The sequence below is a fragment of the Nothoprocta perdicaria genome, unplaced genomic scaffold (genome assembly GCF_003342845.1).
Source record: "Nothoprocta perdicaria isolate Ctin4 unplaced genomic scaffold, notPer1 scaffold_1, whole genome shotgun sequence".
NCBI lineage: Eukaryota > Metazoa > Chordata > Aves > Tinamiformes > Tinamidae > Nothoprocta > Nothoprocta perdicaria.
This window is the reverse complement of record NW_020454093.1, coordinates 7,006,393-7,030,588: the sequence shown is the minus strand read 5'-3', so window position 1 is coordinate 7,030,588 and position 24,196 is coordinate 7,006,393.

The following is a 24,196-nucleotide window of genomic DNA, read 5'->3' as shown; positions in this document are numbered from 1 at the left end:
TCATGTACCTTCATTGTGGCTATGAAATGAAAGAAGAGTTCCAAATAATATATTTAAATATAAATGGACTAAAAAGGATAGGAATTTTTTGAAGACTGATATCTCAATTCAATAATGACTAAAATATTCTTGTCTTTTTAGCAAATTAAATGCTTTAATAACAGCAAGGCAAAACAGTCAACTGCCAGATTGGAAGAATGACCATACTTAAGGTTTCTTTCACTCTTTAATAGAAGTAAAAAATGAACTGGGGAGAAGATCCATTGCAAGAGCACTGACTAAGACTACTTGATGTCATAATTACATCAGTCTTCTGAACAGAAAATCACCAGTTCATTTAACTCAGACATATTCTGTCCCTGTACTTTCCACTGTAAAATGTCATTCTACTCAGCTTTATGAATTTTTATGCTCAGGTAGTAATATTTTTGTGTCCAACTTCCATTTACTTTGTATATTTAGCAAATCTTTCCTAATAACCATCAAGGGCAATTATCTAAATATAGGTCAAATTTCGCATGTAGAATATAAAAACAAAAATGCACAGGTTTGTAGGTACAATATTCACCTATTTCTATTATCATGTATTAATTTCTATTACCATTCATTCATGAACGATTACACTTCACTAGTCCATGAAACTATTTTCTCCCCCCTTATATCACAGTATTTGATAAGATGGATCTTTAGAAAGATTTACTTGTAAGACAAGCATCAGGTAAGCCGTACTGTGCTTTTTTCTAGCTCTATCTGCTTACGGAAACTAGAAGTTTCCTCACAACTGTGTTAAGGATTTTGTGCTTAAATGACCAGATTATGTCAAGGTATTTAATGACACCCAGTCACCTTCAAATGCCACAGTGGTTCCTGAAGAATAAATACTTAAGGAATATGATCAGGATGTGTTTGTACATCTAGAACTATTTAAGAGCATATTAACATCTGTTAGGCATTGAGCTTAATTCTATCCCCACACAATTTAGAAAGAACTTCTGCTTAGCTTCACTGGGAGCAAAATCTTGACCCAAGTTACTCTTTTATTCATTTGCAGTCGTGATAATTAATTCTATCAGCACTGCTCAAATTAAATAGAAATTCATACCCTAAATCCAAGGCCCCTTGAAGTCTGTGAGCTCAGTCTCTTAATCTTCAAGCTGCTTCTGATATCTCAGCCTCTGGCACATTCCAGGTAGGGCTGCAGAAGGAGCCCCTATATTACATTCCCACTTTCACGTTATTGCCAAGATGGATGTTGGAGTTTAGGCTGTCCAGTCATGGACACTGCCAACTGCTGACCCACACCCTCACCAAACCTGGAGAGAGCCATGTGCAACAAGGAGCTCTAAGCGTGGTTGAGGTGGGAGAGGTAAAACCAGAACTCCCAGATTTACAGAGATGCCAGACAGACTCACCCATGCTGCCAGCTCACTGCATCACTGAGACACCCTCCTGCCCCTGCTGCCCTGACCTCAGCTTCTTCCCATGTGAACAGCAGCCCTGAACCACAGCCAAGTCACGGCAGCCTGCAGATCCCACCAGGGAAGAGCAAAGCCATGGAAGAACTATTTGGAGTCACCCTGCTGAGAAAGTAGAGGGGTTGCAATTGAAATGAACCCTAACAGAGGAGCTCCATGACAAAGGGCTGAAGTCTGGTGGCACTGCTAAGCTCTGCTCAGGTTTAGACATGACCACTACGCTATACTCAAGCTATTTCCATGAGCAAAAGAGAAACTCCAAGTAAAAGTTTGTTGCTTTTGTGTAATTTAAACCTTAGTAGCTCAATAGCTGATTCAAAGAATTATTATTAATCCACATCTAATTGCTGCAGAAAAAAAGAATAAAGAAGTCTGAAGTGGCCATTGCCATGATCTTGTTCAGTTATCATCCCATGGCTTCATCCCAGCAGTCTGTTGTCCCCACCAGCAGGCCATTTGCTGTCACACCCCACCTGTACTCCTCTCAACTCCATCACCTCAGAGACACGGGTACTGCATTATACACTGAGTAACTACTTGTTACATCTATAGAAATGTTATGACTATGCTATAGGATTGTAAGCAAACGTAAAACAAATTTTGCAACAGCCACCAGTCCTGAGAAAGATTGCTGCTACAGTGAGACAAGCTGAAACAAAGCTCCCAACAGGCCAGGATCAGCCAAAGCCTAACAAATCCTACAGTTTGCAGGAATAGCACAAAGCCTGGAAGCCCTTTCCAGTGGTGACAATATCATGATTTCTGGGCTACAAGGCTACAACTAATGCTAGATGCACCCCCAGTGTGTAGATGTACATCTCCATGCATGTAGACATTCTGTTCCTCAGACAGGAAGAGGGGATCGGCCTAAATGAAGTAGGTACCACCATCACTATAAGCATACCAAGCTGTTACCTTTTCTGTGCAGTTATGTCCCACTTTATACCACAGTTATGAAGTATCAGTCTCTTTCTAATCTGTTTTGGGCTGTGCTGGGGCTCCAAGCAGACTAGAGCCCAGCAGCTTTTGTACCGAATCATAAACAAACTCCCTAAAGGAAAATGTAAGTGTTCCAATGTAGGTGTTCACGACCTCAAATTAGAACTGCCATTTCTTTAGTTGTGTTCATTTCTGCTTTACCTCATTTACGAGCATTTTGTGCTCAACACTTGTTTTCTGCCTTAAAATCACTTCCAACTCTATTTCAAAGCAATTGCACTTTTTTTTAAAAGTTTTTTTTTTTTCCATTCGTAGGTCAAAACAAGGTGTAGTTACAAATTTGGTTCAGTGAAACATTTCTGAAATACTCCCTGGTGCCCTTGTCTATTTTGTTTTCTCACATTGTTTTCCTACACTTCTCAAAGGCATGCTTATCATGGAATTGTTTTTAATAAATCTAGTCCACTATCTCATCATGTCCAATAGCACAAAGAACCAAGTAAAACAGATGCTTTTGCATGGCCATCTTTTAACCTTCCAAAAATTAGAGGTGAGGAGAAAAAAAATAAATAAAAGATGCTGTTTTGAAGTCACATTCATTTTCAAAATATCTATTTCTAACAAGACTTTGTTATTTTTATCCTTTCTACTCCTACAGTCCAAATATCATTAAATTAACTGCATTAATTTGGGGATGTGCTGCAGAAGCAGTGCTCCACTAGCCCTTGTCAGCATAACAATATCTCCATTCTTGGGTGCACAGAGAAACCAGGGAGCTAGGGCAGACCTGTAGCACCCAGGCACTTTAGCAAGGAAAAGGGACTAGGTAGCACTTGAAGCTAAGTAGTCAAGACTAAAACCTTAAGCAAACTAGCTCAAACAGACAAAAATCCCAGCCCGTTCCTACAGGTCTGCATGATGTCAGGGAGCTTCATTTGACACACCATCCAAATGAGTGAATGAGACAGCGAGTCCCTGCAAAGAGGTGGCCTTGCCCAGCTGACATGCAATGAAGCTGCCAGTGATTACTAAAGCACAGTCCCAGATACCATTAGGGTATGTTGGTTTATTGCTCGCACTGATTCCTTTCCATTGCATGCTTCTATTCTGTGTTTATAAATTAACTCTAGCTTCATTAGGTGCCTCTTCACATATCTTGAAAAGAGCATTCCATGTCCTCAATAAGTTCTTCAACAGCAGCTGTGAGGTTTTTATTATTTTTATATGTTTTCATCAATTTTTGCAACTGTATTTATGAGGCCCCAAGATGTGCTGCCTCAGAGGTTAACAGATTACTGCTATTGTAGTCAGTGAAACAGAATATTACACTTAAATTTATACCATCCTCCTGGAATTCTCACTTTAAAATAAGTCTCTTACCAAGAATGTGTTTCTCTTAGGAAGCCAGACATGCAGAGCACTACTGTGAGCCTATCAGTCATCTGGAAACCGAGATAATCTGTCTTAATAACTAATGAGCTGGTTCAACAATGAAATTAAAGTTAGTTTCCTCATTTTGAAAAGACCTTGGGCTACTTTCTTTTTCCTTACACAGCGCACAACAGGAACAAAATCTGCTTTAAAATCATGCTTGTGCAGCAGTTTAGGAAGCGGTCTCATCATTTGTATTAGGAGTTTGTTTTTCCATTTACTCTTTGGACTCATAGCCAGCTCATTTTCCTCTCAGCTTGTCCCAACACATGGACAGGTTCTCAATACAGTATCTTTCAAGGCGGCAAATATGCCATCCAACTGACTGAGAACAGAAAGAGCAGTTATTATTTTATAAAACTCACCAATGGAGCACAAAATCTGTATCACAATTATTGGAAAAAACTTGTCTGTCTCCCAGATGCAGAGGACCATTTGCTGAAAGAGAAAGCATGAATAATTTTGAACAAATAATTTCATGATCTCTTCATGAACTAGCTGGGAACATTACATTTGTCTACTAGATAAATTATTCATTGTGAAATATTTCCTCAGCACCATCTGTGACTGCAAAGGAATTCTTCACAGCACATTGTACTGTCATTGCTCTAAGGACTTAAAGTTGTTATTTAAAGCTTGCCTGTTTGTGAACATCCTAGAGAAGAGACTGCAGCAAATTTTATAGTAAACATAAATGAATCACTGTAACCACGAGCAAGATAAAATAGCAGAAGCAATCACACCAAAAATATGATTAAAATGTCATCTTTTGGCACCTTAATGCAGAAAATCAGCAGCTAACTGAAATCTGAAAAAAATGGGAACATGCTAACAGAGAACGGCCTATTTTTCTTTTCTGCTGATGCATTCACACTCACACCTACCTCTATCCCCTCTCCTTTACCTATTCTTCCACAAGACATGCAGATCCTCCTGCTCCGCCTCTTCTCAGCCTCCACAACCTTCTCATAGCGACCTCTAATTCCTGCCACATGAACACCCCACAGCATTTTCTCTTCCTCCACAAGATCCTATTCCACCCTTTCCCAAGGATGCTTCTATCCAAGCCCTATGTTCCTGGCCCTCTCTGGGCAAGACCCCCAGGTGCTGGCCAGGAAAGGCAGACAACAGGTTTGCACAGAGTCAGCAACACCCAGCTCTGTCCAACAACCTGCAGACCGACACGAGGGGAGCATTTCAGAAGAACTTCCCACAGTGGACCAGGAAGAAGAGATTTTTCACATTCCTGCTTATTGGCAGCCTGGAAGCATTTCTGGTAGTCGCTGTCCCCGTTTCACAGCATTTACCTGCCTTAGCTCCCCAGTCACTTCTGTCCCCCGCTCCAAGGGCACCAAACCACCCCATTGTTAATATTTGAATGTTACTCCAAGACAGTTCTGTGTAACGCGTGTGTGTATATATGCATGCACATGAACATGAAATACAGCACTTGAATTCACAAGTCAGGCTTACAGAAAAGAAGTGTGACAAGATTGCAAGTCAAACCCAAAAATGTAGCTGGCATTGTTCATTTTTTTCTGCTGTCAAAATGCAGCAAGTGCAAGCTAAGGTTTGCATAATATATACAGTGAGCCCAGAGTAAAAATGCAAGGAGAATACATTTAAACAAGGGGCAGGAATGGAAGACGCCTTGCATGGTGTCTACGCTTGCAACTCCAAAGTGCCTGCCATACGACTAACATTATTCCCCTATACATCTGCTGGAACATATTGCTGAAAAATATTTGTTTCTCTTCAGAGTGAAGCAGGATTTCTGAGAGAGTGCAGCTTTTGCAGATGCTTTTAAACCCACTGCTGCCCTGCTGTTCCTACACATCCTGCAGGTGACTGAGGGACTCGGAATATCTGAGACAAAGGGGATGTGTCGGGCTGACAGTCCAGATTAAATTCTATTTATTCAAGAATTGATATACTAGATCCTGTTTTCAGATGCTCAATAGCTAGGAAAAGATTTTCTTGTTACTAAGAAGGTTCAATTCTGGGCAGAAATCAAAAGCCCACAACAAACTCTTGATCTCGTGGTTTTTGGAAGAAAACACAGCTTAAATTACAATCTGTGTCCTCATCCTGGCAAATACCAGTTTTAACTTCCCTGTATATTAAATGGAACTTTAACATAAGGCTTAACATCAGATTTTAAAAGGTAGATTTTTTTCATTACCTAGAATCAATTTTTGTTTAATAAGAGATATACCGGAGAAAAAAAATCCTTTAAGAATAAATCTGTAACAAGAAACTTAATTCTACTAAAGATCACATAAGAAAAGAAATAAAGTTTTTTACTTCTGTGCACATTTGCATCAGAAAATAATGTTCTCAGCTGGTAGCATTATCGGTGCTATAACCTTAGTAAACTTTGTCTTAGCACAAAGTAATATTTTAATTAAAACCTAGGTCCACATTAAATAAAAAAAAATATTGCTACCCTGACAAGACAAAAAAATGCCAAATTTCATAATTTCACACAAGACCATTAGTACTAAACCTTAAGATCCAACATGGAACTGAAACATCTCCAAGACTATGGTCCTGATCACATTTTTGAGGGTTCTAGGAATATGTCTATCAACCTGGCTCTTAGGTCTCTTGCTTTACTCATCATAATCAGATTTCTTAGAGGGAACAATATGATATAAAGAGGTTAGAAACAAAAATTTCTGTGAGAAATAAATGAATATGATATTTGGTTGGCTTATTTTTGTTAAGAAACAAGAATCTATCTGCAAACATAACTTTTTCACTGGACATTTACCAGCTACTAGCAGTTTTGAGCAAGATACTTTTGATACTCCATTTAAGATAAGATATTCCATTTAACTTGAACATTATTCATTAAAAGGTCAAGAACAATAAATCAGACTGGCAACAGCAGTTTGTTATATCTGGCCAAAGGCCATGTAACGGAACTCATGTCCACTGATTAAAGCTTTCTTTATGTTAAAATCATGTTTTCAGCGCTAGTTATTTAGGACACTCAATAGCACAGCGATGTAGAAGAGATGTCAGTTTATGTGCTACAGGACAAACTGACCATTTACATCCTTCACTTAGAAGAAAATAGTCCTTTTCTAACCTCATCACTGTAAATGGGCAAAAGATTTTTTTTTTGGTCCTGAAATGTCCAGTAACAGTAATGTCCAGTAGTGTGCCAAAGGAGTAATATCATCTTATCCAGAAACTCCTATACTGCCCTTTCTTGAGTGCACACACACACACACAAAAAAAAAAAAAAAACACTTTTTTTTATGGGAAACAAAAACATCCCTTTCACATTCTCATGTTTTCTTTATGAAGGTTCAAGAACTACAAATAGTCCTTAACAGCAACAGAGCAACAGAAATATTTATTTGCTTCAGCTCAGCTGCACTGCTGTCTCATAGGCCCTGATCTAGCCAGTTTCTGTTGAAATTACAACCTTCCACACTCCCCTACTAAAGCCCCTAGGTAGGAGTTAGGAACTTCATAAGCAGAACTTTTATTTTATTTTATATATATATTTTTTTAAGATGCTGGATACAGAACTTTGTCCAGCTCTGTTCCAGACGCGTATTGGTAGGAACAAGAATGTCTATCAGTTTCCTATCAGTTGGAAGGAAGGTGACAATGCTAAGCTTTGGCTAGCAGGACCTTGTTGAAAGGCACCCTCAAAAGAGATATTGATGGGCTTTACCAGGAGTTATTTCCCTATGTTGTGAACATAAAAAATAAGATGCATCCGTGGCCCAAGCAAGATACACATCTGATATTAACAATATCAGATACACATCTGATAACAAGATACACATCTGATATTAACAATATCAGATACACATCTGATAACAAGATACACATCTGATATTAACAATATGCTCACTCACAGGGTGGAATGCTAACTCAAGGGGGGTGGAGTGCTCACTCACGGGGGAGTGCTCACTCACGGGGTGGGGGGGGGTGGGCGGAGGGTAGAAGGGGGAGGTGCAGTAAAGGGATTGCCCACTCCGGGGATTGCTCTCTCTGGGGAGTACTCACTCGGGGGACTGTCCACTCCAGGGAGTGCACACTCCTGGAAGTGCATACTCAGAGGAGCGCCCACTCCAGGGGCTCTTCATTTGGAAGGATGGATTTTTTTTGTGTGCTAACGAGGAACGGTGACACCAAAAAGATACCGTTGATGATCTGCTCCCAAGCAAGGGATGGCCTCAGATGTACCCACTCAGAATGCAGCCAAGGGCATCCTCAGACCTGTTCAGGAGGGGCGGGTGACCTGGTTGTGAAGGCAGCTGGCAAGAGAAGTGATGGCAGGGAAGAAGATGGGGGTCTTTCCTTCAGGAATGGAAAATGCAAGAGGAGGACAGAAATGTGCCATGTGTTTAATGATCCTTTTTATTGTACACACTTGCAATACAGACTTTAGTTCTTAGTTTTAACTCTTTACATTAGTCCCTAACATATCAGTCAAGATGGAAGCTGTTGGATAAGGTGGATCCTGAAAGCCACATTCTCAGTAAGTTACACTAGCAATATTTGTGCAAGGCCTCCTGCAACACCTCAATTCTGAAGTGATATACACAGCTATCAATCAAGAAACATAATTGACATTATGCAAACAGCAAAAGGAATTCACTTGCTGTCTCATTATATTCTTATGCTTTAAATTTCTTGATGCAAGGCCTGTTGCAGTGCAACGTGTACACACTCTACCCAACATGGGGGTGCCACAAATAGTCCCAGCAATACCACTGCTAGCAAGAACAAGCAGTGATAAGCAGTATTTTAATGAAAGCAATAGCAGCACCATGCCAGAAAATCTTAGGCTGAAATAAGTATGCTTGAAACGTTCACCAATCACACTGTGTTTACAAACCATTCCAAATAATTCTAAAAATATTCCAGTAAATTACTCACTATGTGTAAGTATGAATAGTTCAATCATCTCTAACAAAATTTCAGTTTTACTTCGGAAAGTTACACTTTCCAGAAAATTATATATTGACCCTTTATAATCCTAATGAAAATTAATAAAATTTCCCCAAATTTGCATCTGCAGGCATATCTTCAGTTTCTTTTGATTTGTACAACATTTAAAAGCAAGCATTTTTTTTTCTGCTACTAAATTTTATCTAATTATTTATTTGCTGTCTTGGTATCCAGGTACCTTTCTGGCACTTGCCAGATATCACCAGACATCAAGATTTAACCTCCTATTTTTTTTCAAACACACCATCATAGAGTCAGCTAATGCTATGATACTAACAATATAGACTAGTTTTAGCTTACAATAGTAAGCTCATTAAGCAGTACTTCAATCTGTTATGACTGAACTGTTTTCTTTTTTTTTATGATCCTGGAGGAAAGCTTCTTTATTTTTTCTTCTGAATACTCTTAATATCAATATTTTACTCAACTGTTTAAGGATAATCCAAAAGAAAAGATGCAATGTATCATTAAAATAAGCAACCCACTGTAAGCCAATGCACAATTTACCAAAAGCACAATAGGCAGCATGCATAATAGATGCGATGCTGCTTTCATCTTCAGCATGTACTTCCTAATGAAGAGAAATGGGATTGGTGCCTCTCCATATGCTGGAAGGTGTTCCATTCTCTTAATTTTCCTTACAATTACTCTGCACTTCTGAACTAAAGAACAGAGAAAATCCAGTCACCTTTATATTCATAGATGTATGAACCCTTTCAAGAGGCTTTGCTTAAAGAGCATGCATACACACTCCAACACAAACATATGGTGATGCAGATCCATAGCTAAAGATACAGCTGTGTTCCCCAATAGCTCCTCATGCACCCTCGTAAGGGCAGGAGCCAGTTGAAGGGATGAGATACGCAGAATGACATCTACCCTTGGGTTTACCTCTCCTACAGCACTTCTCAATTTTCTCTCCCCATTGCAGAGCATGAATAAAAGAGCCATGGTTGCCTCCGAGTAGGAGAGGAGGCAAATCAATCACTTGTCACTCAGCAGAAGCAAAGTAGTCACAACTGAGGGAAGAGTTATAGATTTCTTCCCACCCTTTTGCAAGGGAGCAGCTATTCAAAGGAGAAAAGGCAGAGGGAGGACTTCTTTCAGACAGCTATTGCTTTATGGGCAACAGAAGCAAGAAGGCAACAGCAAAAAATAGGGACTAGTGACAGGGACCCAACCACAGCATGAAGGAGAAAACAGCCTCTGGCTCTGTCTTGTGACCTGGCCTTCCTTCAGGGGAAAGTGCTCTCTGATGCACAACTCTTAGCCACACACGAAGTTGGAAGTCATGGAAGCTGATACACAGCACTGTCATTCATAACAGATCCCTCAGTAACTCACAGAATAATAATTAGATTAATTTGAGCACTGAAAAAAAATACTGTGACAGAGACAAAAAAAATCCCAATGAAGCAGAACATTTGCAAACATAGAGAACAACTGTCTCTAGAGGCAAGTGCTGTTGAATCACTATACAGGCTTTGCCAATTGGTGAGCAAGAAATATTAACAGATTTCCCAAATGTTATTCAGCTAATTATGGCAGTAGTAACTACACGATATCACACCAAATGAGAAATCCAGGGGAGTCTCAAGCCTGATGGCTCCAATGAGGGAGACTCTCAGACCCCAACACTGGGCTCACCACCAGCAAGGAACCTTTCAGACTGCCTTGCTCTTGCTCCCCTCCTGGCTGGCAAGCTGTGGTCAGCTCTGTGCAGATTAGCTTGCACTGTGACTTCCAAATCACAGGAAATAAAAGCTCATGTTTGCAATCTGAACTTTGGAGTCCTCATCTTTGTCCCAAAAGAGATCCTGAATGCTGGACATGCTCCTAGAGAGGTGCCTGTGAGTCCTCTTATTCTTCTGCAGCAAAGATATCTCGTGTAGTTCACAGTTTAGGTCCCTCTGCCCTCCCAAGAGTTATTCTGAGGAGCTTTGGATCAAAATGAGACCACAATAGTTCCCAGCTGCACATAGAATTGGCAGTTTTAGATGGAAATAGTTATTTTCTATTCCTCTATCTGACACTAATATCACTGAGCTACCACATACTAAGCAGCATAGAAGTATCTGCCAAGGAATTAAATCCCAGAGTGCTTTCTATCCATGGTTTTCCTGAGAGATATCTTCCTCTACAAGACATTAGGAGATATTCTTCAAAACCTCCATGAGGCTGAAGAGAGAGTTACCAGGACTGGTATTTCTCCCATCTGGCCCTATTGGCTCTTTTTTGGTCTACCACATCCCAGCCCCATCTGGCTCAGAAAGATTTTGGATTGAGCCAGCACAGGTTATAAGGGAAATAAGATTGCAGAGGGCCTCATTCCCTCTAAAGTAATAGAAAAGAGAGGAATGTTGCAGTGCTGTTCCTGTTAAACAAATCTTGCTATACATAGATTTCAGGAAGGCAAACTGCCTGTAGAAAACCTCCCAAAACTTCAGTGTAAATCCTTTATAGCCCACACCTACTAAGTTAAAAATTGAAAGCAAGAGGGAAGCTTTAAGCAATTCTCTCCCTGTTGAACCTGAAATGAAAGCCAATAACAACCCAAATGATTACAGGAGCTTTCAAGAGTATTTCTCTATTTTCTTCAGCTAAATTAAAAATGAACCCACATGCCCAACTGTGCTTAAGCAAAAATAGTTACCATGGTTACAATGGAGGTTTTTTTTCCCTAAATGTATAGAGTATATGAAATAATGAAACAAAATGAGCATGTATAAACTGAAGGTATCTGAACATGCCATTTAAAATACTAAGAGAAAAAGCCTTTTGTAAAAATAATTTCTCAATATTTAAGTCATTTCCTTTATTGCACTGTAAAGAAGGACATGGTAATGGGGAAGAGAGTGAAAGCAAATACTCCAAAAGTTATCCATTTAGCATGTGTTATGCTAGTTACAAATGAGCTGAACATAAGATAACATACTAACACAGGTAAGCAAATTAATATACATTAACTTGGCATAACAGAACTACTCTTTATAGAAAGCATCCCTTATATATCTCAAATCACAGTATTAAGCAAAGAAGGTGTACTTAAGGATACAAGTTTCCTAAAAATAAGCTAATACTCAGCAGAAAACAATCTTTGGAGAAAACAAGCTTTCTGCTATCTTACACAACACTTACACAACATACCATTCCCATCTCCCTGCAACAGTACAGATAAACAAGGGCAAAAATGGTGAACAGCTTACCTTGGAAAGGCAGGGTGAAGAGCAGTCACTCAGCACAACGCAGGGGAGCTTGGCAAGAGCCCCTCCAGCTGTAGCTAATAATCAGGAAAAGGCAAGTGAGGAAGGAGAAGAGAGGGGCTCCCCAGAGAGAGGCTAACCCACAAACATGACTTCTCAGTTGTATGAGCCCTAGTGACTAGAGGCAACTGGGGAAAACCAGGGGGTTGAACGCCTTGATAAAAAGTGTGATTGTCACCAGGCATCCTGACTGCCATCTATGAGCAGGAGAAACTGTCCCCTGATCCTTGCTCACCTGCGTTGGAGCAGGAGCTTCATAGGGAAGTGACCTCTTCCGTGTTGGGAGACCTGAACTTGAGAGGGCTACCAGCCAACACAACAAGGTCACAGGGTTAAGGCCAGTCCTCACTGGGACAACTCTGTGCTTCCTGGGAAGCGCAGTTCACGGGAGTTTACTTTCTGCATTCTGTTTATTGGTTGCTTTTTTTTTTTTTTTTAAATTTTTGTCATAATGTCCAAGGCATTAAAAACCTGGAATGACAAGCAACAAGCACAAGGCTCCTTGCTCCTTCCCTCCATCTCTGTGGTGTGAGGTGCAGGACACAAGTCTTCTCTACGCCTTGTGCACCCGATGGCCGCACTCACTCAGCAATTGCTGCACTGCTGCAGAAAGCTGGAGACGTCTAAATCACTGGGGCAGTCCAGGGAGCCAGTAAGTTTAAGCAGTCAAAACCACCTTGCTCACTACATGTCATCATGATCTCAAATCTTTCAGATCTCAGAATTGTGTCTGTGGGACATATCATATCCCTGCTGGGATATGATGTATTCCCATGTTGGAAACTTTCTTTAAGGCCATAAATAAACTGTTTAATTAAAAAAAAAAACAAAACAAAAAAGACCAGTTGATCAGGGAACCCACTATAAACTACGAATAATATCTATTGTTATACAACAGTATAACAGGCAAGGATACTTTGTCAGGGTACACTACATTTTTAAATTAAATAGGCACAATTATCTTTGAGTTATAATATAGCATAACAAAATAATTAATATTTACCAGTATTACATAATTGCTTTTATCAAATATAAATAGATGCTATCTCAGCTATTCTTCTGTGAAGTTCTAATTTGTAGATGAACCACATAGAGTGCAAATTATTTTTTACTAATTCAGAATTTGAACTGGCCGAGGCAGTAGGCAAGAAAGACCATCACTGAAGGAAACATTCCAGCCATAGCATTGAATCAATAACTAAAATCAGGATTAGGCAAAACTGAATAAAAAAACTCAAACACAGGGACTCTGGGAGTCTCAGCTTTCCTATTATGCTACATAAATTTAGAAAGATTGGATTTATTTTATGTGGATGAAATTATTATCACAGAACTATTTTAATACCCCCAAACCCCCTGATTAAGGAATTAGAGAAAAACCTGAACGCTACAGGTCAATAGAAATAAAACAGCTCTGGTTATTAGACAAACACTTAAAATCAAACTTTCTTTTTGTGTAAAAAATGTGAAGGTAAAGATGGTGCCTAATGAATTTTTTTAAAAGTCTAACTGTTATAAGGTATTGAAAATAGTATAAATGTAGAATTGTTAATTATTATTCAGAACAACTGATAAGGAGACTGTACTACTACTGTTATTTATCTCCTGGCTCTTCTGAAAGTGACATGGGGTAATAATTGGCTGCTGGCAGCTAATGCATCTTCTAGTTCTTTGAGCTCTGGTAAGGGTTAATGGACTAAGGGCAGAGGGCAGTTGATTTACTGTCTTAATTTGCTTTTAAAGGTGGCAGAGAAATATTTTTCCTCTGTATGTAAGAAGTTCAAGTGTTTTTCCCCATTACAAAGAAGTGTAGGCAGGGAGATCTTGATGCAGATTTTTGAAGGGAGATTTATCAAAGCAGGATCTAGAGGAAGTTATTTTTTTCTAAATGAAATTATTACAAATAATATGAAAACTACTGCCTTTAAAGAATGCAGTAGACTCCATAGGAAAGACTCTATTTTGTACTTCAGAGGGGCTTAACAAGACTAAGGTTTTTACATAGGTATTAATTATGGTATTTTTATTATAGTTGGGATTCATATATATTTCTTGCTCCTTTTTTTTGCTAGTAATAATGGTACTGCCAGCAACACCAGAGGTGCTATTTGTTACCATTACCTTACTTAAAGAATTTGTTTTCCAGCACTGTCCAGGACTGGTGGTTTTGCTGTATCAACTACCCAGACAGTAATTGTCCACACACACATTCCCTATAATATAAACTGGTTTAGGGAGGTCAGCAAATTAGGCAGAAAGGATGAATTAGTCCTAACAAACCCATGAAATTTGAAAGTTCATCAATGGCCTCCTGTTTGTTTAACAAGAGGAAATGGGGGACCAGAAATCAAGAGATCCCAGTAACCTCCTGGAAATCAGCCTAAGTAGAAAACAAAATAAGAGTATGACTTATTCTTGTCACAGTCCAGAGCTTGACTTCAGTATTAAGAAGATAGAAGAACAGGACAGAGGAAACTTCCTCACCTCCATTATGGCAAAAGCTGTTTGATGCCCCAGTCTTCACCCTCATAATCAAATCAAGCCAGAAAGCAGCATCCACAGAGCATCGCTCTCACCCCTAGCTGCAACTTAAATAATATTTCCAGCGTGGAACTTTTATTCTTCATCTCTCTTCCTCCCCCACTTTTCATTGCTTCCCTCCTGCTGTCCAACAAGGGCCTCGCTCGAGTGGTGCTGCACACTCCACACCACTGCTGTGAGCTGCTGACCAGAAACATGAAAAGCGGTGCTGAAAGCAGCCTGAAACTGCACAGGGGGCTGGCAAACCTTTGAGCAGCTCTGTTTGCATGCTGTGCTCATCTTCCTCCTGCCGCACCATGGCCACCGAAAGATAAGTCTTTGCTCTTCTTGCCACCAAGGCTTAAGATACTCGTGCCCCCGGGTGCTCATCCTGCCCCTTTATGTCACCCACGACAGGAACAGGGACAAGAAACATGCGCCTGAGCCTGGTGTCTGCCCTTAAAGCACTGATAAGGGGGGCTGGAGCCAAGCACAGGGCTGGGATATGGGGAGAGGGCACACTCGCTCCTTGCTCTGTGAGTAATTTTCTAGATTTGTCTCCAAGAATGCAGTTCACCTCAGTTAACTTTTTCTCTCTTGCTCCCAAAGCCTGGTTATTTCTATTTCAATGCTGCATAAAAGCCTATCAAATGGTCAGTTTGTTTTTAATATTAAATTTTTTTGCACGTAAAAGAAAGTGAGGGTAGTGTTAAAATGAAAGGCCTTCTGAATATTTTGCACTCTCCCCTTTTTTCCTCTCTTGTTAATGGAACATTAAAACACTTTCAATAGTGGCTGTTCAATCTGTGGAACTGCAGATATTCAAGGCTCTGCATTTAATCCCACCAGCGTAACTGAACTCTATAATAGAGCAGTATAGCAGATGCTCTGCTACTGCTTAGAACTTGAGCAAAAGCAGTGCATGTCTGAAAATTCCCAAGGTTTAATATTTCAGCTACTGGACTACTCACACTTAGCAGTACAACTCAGATTACCCAATACGTTCAGAAAATAGCTCACAGTAATCTAGGGGGAAAAAAAAGAAAATCCAAGTAATCTAGACAATAAATGAATAAGATATAGCCATTAGAGCTCATAATGTAGCTTTCTGCAGCCAGGAAAAGATGCTTACTTGGTAGATAAATTATTTATGGAAATTATTTCTTTGTATCTTATTAGGAGGCAAACAGCAGCTTTTCATGATGTAAAAGGCTGTTTTGTTCTGCTAAGTATTTTTTTCCTTGGTAATTACTATTCAAAAGGTATTTGTTTAGTTCTTTAAGGTAACACAGTTAAAGCACACTCCCTCAGGAGCATGTGTGTGTGTACACAGTGCTATGGAACTTGTTACCTCACTTTTGGGGGATTAAAAAGTCAATTACATATTGGCTGTCCTGATTAGTGGCCTGCAAAGGACAGAGATAGGTCTTCCAGAGCAACACTTTGCTAGTTGGGCCTACCTGCACTCTCAAAATTGATGCCTCTTTCTAATAATTATGATACTTAAATAGCAAGATCTTAAGTTTTAACTAGCTTAGAAACATATTTATCAGAGCCAGCAACATGCCATTTTAACCAAAAATCATGGTAAAAGATGGAGCAATAATTTCTAAACAGATTACGTGTGCAAGAAAACACAAGTAAGATAGGACTGTGTCAAATTCCTTCCATGTATAATAAGAAAGTCATTTGGGGAGAGATTTTTAAAGGAAAGATGAAGTGTTATTGGAAATTATTATTATAAGTAAGCTTTCAATGCTGAAGAATTAGGACATTCTTCCCTATTTTAGATATTTCCCATTTAACAAGAGTATTTTGTGAGATTCAGTAGTTGCTTTAAGCTGCTCATGTAGTGAAAACAGCATGTAATAATGCCTTTTAAGAGGTCTGTATGAACATCCATGACAGGAAAATAGAAAGTGCTTATCAGTTCCTACAAGATTTGTTCATCTCAAGAGAGGAAGCTCTAATTTCTGTAGGACACTGAAGCAGGATGAGAAGCTGGTGACTGTGTTGTTCATTGGCAGTCTTCTTGCTTAAATTGCAACAGGTCCCCTTGAATGGTTGCCCACATGTAAATTTACTTACTTGACTCTAGATTAGTAACTCAGAAACAGAAAAGCAAGCAAAAGAAAACTGTTTCATTTCAATTTTTTACAACAATATGGCTGTAGGCCATATAGTCATAAAGTCAACAGTGGGCTATAATATTATGTTATAATATTTAACTGGCATCAGTCATCATGGAGAGGAAACTAAATGCACATAGTAACCATTCACATGGAACATCAAACACAAATTTAAGCAAAGTATCTCCAAGTTCCCATCTGCCCTCTCTTTCTCATCAGGGAGATGCAACGTGGCACTGACCATGTAAGATTGTACAAGGGATCTAACAGCAGGGCTTTCTCCCTCTCTACTGTAACTTTAAATTACATCAGTGAGCATATCCCATCTTCTGGCCTCCAAGATAACTCAATCTATATAAGGGGATAATCTCTTGAGGTAAGGTATCTTATCTGTTTGTTGAAACAAACAGTAGCTTGGGCACATGCAGGCTTTAAATAATGTGTGGTTTCGATGAAAGTGTTCTGTAGATTTAGAATATCTTTTTTAATAACAGGTTTGATTCCTGTACAGAAAACAAGTACAAAATGAGTTATTTGCTGTTTATGACAATCACTTTAAACTACCTTACTTCCTCTGACTTGTTTTCAGCTCTGTTATCAATGCACTGACTTATTCTTTGGACAAGGTTGTGATCTCAGAGCAGTTTCACATCTTTCTCAGACTTGGGTGGCATTACTATTCTACTGGAATAAGTGTCACTGGAATTAGGTTTTCAATCTTTTTATGAAGTACCATTTTTGTAAAGAACTTTTTATTGTAGCTCATAATTTTTTCCTTGGTCAATGTTCAGTGCCTTTTGTGCCTTTACACTGTTCTGCTTGGGTGGTCTATGATTATTTTACATTTATCTACATAAAAGCAGTATTTTCTACTGAGTAATTAATAAATTAGCTAAAATGAATAGAAGGCATCATTGTAATACATGCCAAAGTAGCTACAAGCTGATTTTTCAGAAGTTACAAGTAAAATCACTGCTGGATCTACTATGAACAAAATAAAAGCCACTTCAAAAATAAAGGAGAGAACATTTCAAATACTATTAAGTAGAAATCATTTCTACCAATCTGTTATCCTATCAGGAAAATGATAAAAATTGCAGAGACTGACCAGGTAAATCAGACACCAAACACAGATTGGTTACATGACATGAAGGACATTGGGAATATGTAGAATATTTAAATTTCTCCAACTGCTCTAAAAAATACTATATTTTGTGCCTATAAGTATTTCTAGTATAGAACTAGATTGAGGTCTCTGATCTGTAGGAAAAAAGTGGATTTTTCCTCGACCTGCAGCAGTACCAAGGTATTTAATTTTCAGGAGAGAGTTAAGAGGCTTACTCAGTTTGAAATTGGAGTTACTGCATATAAAAGTAATATAATATGTATAAAATACAGAAGTAGCTGCAAGATACGTCTCTCAGTAGTACTTTGGGACAGTCAGTACGATGAAGTTGAAGTGTACACAAAAATTGGAAGAACTGATTCAAAATTATGCATGTTGACTTTGTTCACCTAGATCTATGAATGCTCTTACCTTTGTTGCTTTCATTTTTAACCTGAATTAGATTTTGTAATCAGATTTTGTAATGACCTTGCTGCATTTAGAATAGATGAAGACATTTAAGAATGGACAAGAATTGGATGTGAGAGCAGGATGACAAGTGCCACCTCCCCTGTACCCACTCGTGAACTCCTCACTGAGACCCACACTCTGAATGAGAGAGGATCAAGGTCTGAAATTCTGCTAAATTCTTCCTGGCAGAAGAAATTCACTGCCCTAAACAGGAAGCAGAGGAGAAGACATGGTCTTTCTCATAGCATTGAAACTGAGCTTTCTTGGAACAAATCTACCAAATGACCACCTACTTGTATCACCTTCCTAATGTTTTGCATTGAACTTCTGCACTTAACAGTTTTGCCTCCTGTCAGACTTTTTTTCTTTTTTGGGGGGCAGGGGGAGAGCTACAGCTTTCAAATACCATCCATCACTGCAGTTAGAGTTGATTCATTTACTTTAGGATATCTTCATCTTCCGAGGACCTAGCTGAAAAATACAAAATCTGTTTACTGCTTTGCTAGAAACTCTCCGTTAGTGACCATTCATTCCCTTTAACATTCATTTAGTAAAAGGGCTTAAAAATCTCTCATCTTGTCACAGTCCTTAAGTTTTAGGTGACATTTCCATTTGCTCCTATTTATTCTTAGCTGCTTTTCTGCTTAAAAGTTATTTTTAAGCAAAACCATACTGTTTTTCCCACTTTGTCCACATAAGAGAAATTAACTCTTGAAGTATTCCCTGTTCTAAAATACAGAGGTTTAGTCTTTCTGCCATACATTAACACACCAATCCCTCCAAGGTTGTTTTTTAGCATGCAAGTGCTATTTCATACAAACTAACCTGTAAAGTATTGAATTAATTGGTACTATTTGTCTTTGTGTGCCCTTTTCTTATTTCTCATTATTTTTTGAAAACATTTTTTTAACAAAATCCTTTGGGTTTCCCCCCTGCCCTCCCCATCAGCTGCATGGAAGTCAAGACTGCATATTTATTTCTACTGGCACTTTTCCATTGTCCTACTCGGACAGTGCTCCGAATATTAGCTACATCCTATACTGACAGGGGATTTCAGATTTTAGAAAACATTTCTGGTCCAGGGAGCACTTTAAATAAAGCAATTAGGTAGATGTCAAGAGAAAGTTGTTAAACAGTTTTTGTTCCAGGTAAAAGTTCTCCTCCCCTTTCCCAAAGGAAGATGATTCTCAGATAAAACTAGTGAATCAAATATCAACCAGCTTGCCGACTCGCTTTTCATCCTTATCCAGATGGGCAAGTCTACGAGCATTTCAAAGCCAGAGCAGAGGGCTCCATGCCAGGATTCTCATCCCTAGCAAATGACTTAGTACAGTCATACAGAGCTCTACATCTCTGACAACTATTGGGGTAATATTACAGAAAGTGTCCATCAACCCTTGTCACTGGTTATAGGTTACTGACTTCAACTTTCAAGACACAGGAATGTCTCTTTGGCTTTTATTTTAGGGAGCAAAATATACACTTAGTACAAATAGAATGAGGTCCTGAAGCATAAAATCCTTCATAATTGCAAACTCCCTCAAAGAGGCAGGTAGTTTTATCATGTATGAATTATCCATCCAAATAAACTTTGGTTCCTCAAAACAGCTCAAATCCATTAAGCCCCAGGGTTTACACACAAAGATATCTCAAAAAGTTAACATAAGGTCCATCTCACCTGAATTCACAATTCACCCTATATTCTAAACAACAGCAGGAAAAAAACTCAGGGATAAGAGATTGACTATGATGGTATGCACTAATTTCCCCCAGAAATTTTAATTTGAACTGTTAAGTGCTCTTATATATACACACACATATAGATACCTGCCTGCTCCTTCTACGCTATCCTGCACTTTCATTTGTTCAAAGCTTTGTCCAAATTACCTTCAGATGAGTAGCCAGAAGGAAAGCTTGTAATGACTGTCATCTTAAAATAACCCTACCCTTTAAAGCAAATCATACCAGTTGTGCTACTCTTGAGTCTTGAATTAATGAAATAGAAAAATAAACTTCCAATTCTCCAGCAATAACAACTGTGGCATAGCTTCAATGAGACAGTTAAAGACCTCAGTGAGATCCAAATCCATAAGTGTTTGGCAGCCCTACACAGCACCCTCCTCCTCAAGTGAAATGTTATTTAACAAGGGCTAGGACAGGGCCATTCAGATCTACCTTTTCAGCATGGAGCAGTAGGCTTAATAATCTTGAAGTCTATGCAATTATGGTGATAAATAAGCCCTGCTCAATTGAGAAAGGACAGCACATTCCAGCATAAAAGGACTAGAGAAAGTGCAAAGGAAAGCCTCCAGTTTCATTAGACACACACCTCCCTGGGCCAGCTTGCACCCAACAGCCTCCTCTCCTAGGAGCATTGGGCAGAGGGTACCACCTGCTACATTTCCAGTTGCACAAGGACTGCTTGGCAGAGGCAAGAAACCCAAGAATCTGCAGGTGTTTTTCACTGAATTGCTTAATGTTATAATGCATTGGTCATGTTTGAAACATACAGAAGGATTGATTTTAATTTTAATGTAGTTTTTAAATACATCATTACTTTGGAGTAGCTCAGTGATAGCGTTACAGAAGTCAATGACATTTCCTTTCTATAGGAAGAAAATAGTGAAAATTAGCACCAGTTCCTTAGTCCCCCTAAAGGCAAAGATTCAATCCCAATAAAGAAATTGTATTTCATCCTAAAAGAAGATAGATTGCAACTTTTGCAAAAGAAGATAGATTGCAACTAGATTGCAACAAAGTCTATGTTGTCGTTTACCCATGAGAACTTGAAAAGTATTTCTGGATGAAAGGTTTCCTATAAAGACTGAAAAAAAAAAATGACTAACATTCTCAAAGGCCACAACCTGGACCATATTAGAGGATCTGCCCCAGGATACCAGTTTTACCTGCTGTTTGTCAGTTCCTCAGTCAATAAACTATCAGGGAAAAAAGAGACCTGTTGTTTCTAGCTACTGCCAAGCTTTTACATTCAGCATAAAACAGATGCTCGATACTTGCGGCTTCTTCAGGGGAAGGCAGGCACTGCATGGAGCTTCCAAGACAAATAAGTCATGAAACGTACTGATCACATCAGGATGCCCAACCATAGATATCACATATAAAATTTCCCAACCCCTCACAACCTGAATGATTCTAGGGCAAACACTAGCCAAAAAAATGGAACAGCTTGGAAAAATCATAGGGAGTATCTTCTATCATTGTTACTTTTGTTGTTGATCTCACTGAAATTTTAAAATAAAATTCATTCTATTCTTATTTAAATGGACATCAAAATAGTCACATGCTGACAATAAAGTAATCTCCCTGATCATCCGACCACAACCCAGCCCTGTTAGGAGAGGACCTTTCAATGCAGCATTTGGAAGAAGTTGGCTATCCCGTACTGCCTCAGGCCATTCCCAAAAGCAACATGAATTTCATGCCACAAGTCCTCCAGATCTGCACGATGTACTGTGCTTACTCCAGGGAAAAAGATGTGTGCATGCAAGCACATGTGCACACAGGTGAGTTTAATTTTCATTTTGATACATTCAGGAGAGAGCGCTCAGGATCACACCAAGTGCATAGGCACTAACAATATCATGTTCTCATCTCAAATAGTTTGTAGCCTGTGCCGCTTCGATCGAGTTTTGGAGGAAAGGGATGCAACAGATGAGCAAGAGAATAGAACAACTCCTCAGCATCACTTTTTTTGCAATTCTCTGGTTTTGCTCCCCCCAAAACATTTGTCTCTGAGCAGGCTTTAGTGAAATTTGTGTTCCCAATCCTATTTTTAAAATTCCCAGATTTACTGAGGTTTGAGTGAAGGGGAAGAGAAGGTTATTGTTTGCTTATTCAATTTATCTCCTCTGCTATTGGTACTGCCTTCTTTATTTCAAATTGCCTGGAGAGCCCACCAGTAGAGGGACGTAAAGATAATCCACTCAAGAATAGAAAGAAAAAAACGTATATTAGAAATATAGATTATTAGAAAGAGGGTGAAAATGTGCCCAGCACAGGTTGTTACACACACATTAAGTGGTGGGTAGGAAATGAGTGAGAACTGGAAAAAGCACAAGGTTATGGTGATCACAGCTGACAACATAAACACTGAATATTCAGCAGCATTATCAGTACAGGGAGAGACTGAAATACCCTGCAGAGAAGAACCTCTGGCCTCAAGGTCAGGGGCAGTAGAGACTGATGATATGTATTCAATAAGTATATATTAGAAAAAGAAAAATCCTCCTCCAAGCATACAGATGACCACAGGGAAGGTCAAAAGCGTATTAACTAAGACCAGACTGCCTTATTACACCAGTGTGATGCAGCTATGAAACAAAACAAATGCTCTCCTGGATACACCAGGAAGTATATTTCCCAAAGAGAATTATTAATGCTGCTGTAGCAGACATGAGCTGCAGCAGTTTTTGAGCAGTGTACAGTATCTGTCATGAATGTGAAGACTGACTCAACCTAGAAAAGGTACAGAGAAGGGCCCCTGGGAATCAACAAGGTTAAATGAGGTTGGCCTACTTAATCCACTACAGGGAAGATAAAGAGGGAAGAGAGAAAAAGAGAGAAAAACCCACACATCTATACATACCTGGAAAGGGTTGAGCATAAGTGCTCAGGAGCACTGTTAGAGAGGAAAGATAAAATTCCTCACTGTTAATGAGGAATGGATGAAGTTGGCATAAATAAGTGGAAATTCACCACAGAAGTGAGGTAACCAGCCTATCCCAAGAACTCTGCAAAAGCAAACTCTCTGCTACTATACATTGAAAAGGAATTCATGGGACACAATAGCACGTATGCATCTCACAACACATTTTTGTAGGAGAAAGCACAACTCAGAATGATGGAGCAAAACAAAAGAATAATGTTATAGCTGAAAGATGAAAGAAAATGTCATTACACAATACAGGCAGCTAGGATGGTGGAGAGAAGATAGTTGAGTAATGCCATTGAACAGACACAATAAATTCCCTTTAAAATAGCAGTATGGCATAGAGTAGCACAGAGACATTAGCAAGCAGGCACCTCAAATTCATCTAGACTGATCTCTACCCAGAGCAATGTTACTGGCTTTCAATTAGTGACCTAGACCCAGACAGCACCTTCCAGAAGGCTGCTAAGAAAGAGACCCTTTACCATAATTTTTACCTACTTTTCAAAGAAGTTTTACAAATACCTCAGAAAATACCAAAATGGAAAGTCAGGGGCAGGGTAAAACAGTCTTCCTTGGATAAAATCAATGATGTGTCATGGCAATGCAATTTTCTCTTTGCAGAACAGGTAGAAAAGAGGTATTAGGTTACTTCAGAGTACTTGTATTGTCCTGGATTATCTCCCAAACAGAAGGCTGGCAGAGAAAAAAGAAAGAAAAAAAAAGAAAAAAAAAGAAAAAAAAAAGGGGGGGAAAAGAAATTATAATACTCCAGTGATGATGATTCTTCTTACATGATTCCTTTGATTTTGAGGATTTATAAAACAGATTTTCACAGTTCGAACCCCATTCCCACAATGTAATGGTCAGTGATGAGTTGAACTAAAAAGATTAAGGAAATGAAGACTTGCTCCAAATTTCCCCAACCTGGCTACTTCAAATAAAAGCCTGTCACTAAGTACCTAAGCAAGAGTGCTCCACAGAGGGATATCAAAACAAATTGCTCTCCTCAGACAACTGGACTCAGCCTCAAGAGATTGATGAATTGCAGGCAAACTCAGGGTATAAGGATTCAAAAAAAAAAAAAAAGGAAAGTGTCCCTAAATGGTCAATATGGCTACTCAGAAACAGTTACCAAGGTCAGTCTGGTCAGCTGCAGCCTCACAGCCTGTGAAGTCCCTGCAGACACCCAGTGGTCACAGTGAAGGAAGGAGACA